The sequence below is a fragment of the Lupinus angustifolius genome, chromosome LG15, assembly GCF_001865875.1.
Source record: "Lupinus angustifolius cultivar Tanjil chromosome LG15, LupAngTanjil_v1.0, whole genome shotgun sequence".
NCBI lineage: Eukaryota > Viridiplantae > Streptophyta > Magnoliopsida > Fabales > Fabaceae > Lupinus > Lupinus angustifolius.
This window is the reverse complement of record NC_032023.1, coordinates 13,403,347-13,405,603: the sequence shown is the minus strand read 5'-3', so window position 1 is coordinate 13,405,603 and position 2,257 is coordinate 13,403,347. Positions and strand designations below refer to the sequence as shown.

The window sequence follows — 2,257 nt, the reverse complement described above, 5'->3', positions numbered from 1 at the left end:
TAAGTTAGGAATTTAAATTTAGATAGTGAGTCTTTTCATCTTAGTGTTAATCTACCTGATAGTGATACTGATTCTGTTGTTTCTGTGCATTTTGTTGCATACTCTGAAAATATGGCTAAACCACCTCTAATCCCATGTGAGAGGACATTAAGGGAGCTGGCTGCATCTGATTTCACATATGAAAGCTTGTGTATCCAGTATCCCTATGAGGATGTGCCATATGTGCTCAAAACTGGACTAATCCATTTGTTGCCTAAGTTTCATGGACTTGCAGGTGAATGTCCTCATAAGCATCTTAAGGAGTTCCACATTGTATGTTCCACCATGAAGCCTCGTGATGTCCAAGAGGATCATATATGTTTGAAGGTATTTCCACATTCACTTGAGGGTGCTTCAAAAGATTGGTTGTATTACTTGACCCCTGGTTTTATTACTAGTTGGGATGACCTGAAGAGAATCTTCCTTTAAAAATTCTTTCCTGCCTCCATGACCACTGCAATCATAAAAGATATTTCTGGCATCGGACAACTACATGTAGAAGGTTTATATGAATATTGGGAGAGATTCAAGAGACTTTGTGCAAGCTGCCCCCATCATTAGATCTCTGAACAACTCCTCCTGCAATATTTTTATGAGGGTCTGAACAACATGGAGAGGAATATCATTGATGCTTCTAGTGGTGGTGCACTTGGAGATATGACCCCTTTTGAGGCTAGAGGTTTGATATGACCCCTTTTGAGGCTAGAGGTTTGATTGAGAAGATGTCTTCCAACTCTCAACAATTCAGTGCAAGAAGTAGTGATGCTATAATGGTCAGATGTGTCCATGATGTTGGGACAGATTCGGTGAGGCAAGATAAACTTGAGAAAAAATTTGACTCCCTTGCTACCTTGGTCACTCAACTTGCCATGAATCAGCAGAAACCTCCACTTGCAGCACGAGTTTGTGGCATTTGCACCGTAACTGACCATTATGCTGATGTTTCTCCTTCTCTCTTGGAGCCCAAAACCAGTGACCATCCTGATGCCTATGCTACAAATATTTACAACAAAAGACCTCAACAACAACAGAATTATGATCCTTCATCAAGAAGATACAACCCTAGTTGGAGGAATCATCCAAATCTTAGGTGGTATGATCCTTCACAGCCTCATCCAGGGCTACCATTTCAGAATAATAATGCTGCACGAAATAGACCATATGTGCCTCCTCCAATCCAATAGCAGAGGCAACAACAAGTGAATAGTAATCCTGCTATTGGTGAACCTTCATTAGAAGAATTGGTGAGGCAAATGACATTGCAGAATATGCAATTCCAGCAAGAGACCAGAGCTTCCATTCAGAGACAAGAGTCCTCCATTCAGAATTTGACCACCCAGATGGGACAGATGGCTACTTCATTAAACATATTGCACTCTTATAATTCTGATAAGTTGCCTTCCCAGACTGTGGTCAACCCGAAGAATGTGAGTGTCATCACTCTAAGGTCAGGCAAACATATTGAAGTTGATCTAGCTGCATTAAAAATGAAGCAACCGGTTTTACAAGAGACTGCGAACATAAGCAACTGGTTTTACAAGAGACTGGGAATACTAGTGAACAAATTCTTGCTAGTGAACCTTCCACAAGTGCTGCACAACCATCTTCCATTCCTCTTCCATTTCCTCCAAGAGCCATTCAAAGGTAGATGGACGAGGTAGACAAGGAGATCTTGGACACATTTAGAAAGGTAGAGGTGAACATACCTTTACTTGATGCAATCAAACAAATTCCAAGATATGCAAAATTTCTAAAGGAGTTGTGCACTCACAAGAGGAGGCTCAAAGGTAATGAGAGGATCAGCTTGGGCAGAAATGTTTCAGCACTAATAGGTAAACCTGTTCCTCACATTCCTGAAAAATATAAGGACCCAGGTACATTTGTTGTACCTTGCATAATAGGTAGTAGCAAATTTGAGAATGTCATGCTAGATCTAGGTGCTTTGATTAATGTTATGCCTATGTCTATTTTCATGTCTCTTTCACTTGGACCTATGCAACCCACTGGGGTAGTGATTCAATTAGCAAACAAGAGTGCTGCTTACCCTGCTGGTTTGATAAAGGATGTCTTGGTTCGGGTTGGTGAACTTATTTTTCCTGCTGATTTTTATATTCTCAATATGGAAGAGAGATTCTCCCGAAACACAGTTCCTATCATTTTAGGGAGGCTATTTTTTAGAACAGCCCGAACCAAGATAGATGTCCATGGTGGAACATTA

At 40.7% G+C, this 2,257-nt stretch overlaps 1 long non-coding RNA gene across 1 annotated transcript in view; it reads left to right on the top strand.

Annotated features, from left to right (window-relative positions):
* Positions 1 to 2,257, top strand: part of LOC109328340 — an 18,346-nt gene that overhangs the window by 5,892 nt on the left and 10,197 nt on the right. Inside the window, exon 2 of the long non-coding RNA XR_002105430.1 lies at positions 1,726 to 1,735. This is a non-coding gene — a long non-coding RNA (uncharacterized LOC109328340). The remainder of the gene's footprint in view (positions 1 to 1,725; positions 1,736 to 2,257) is intronic.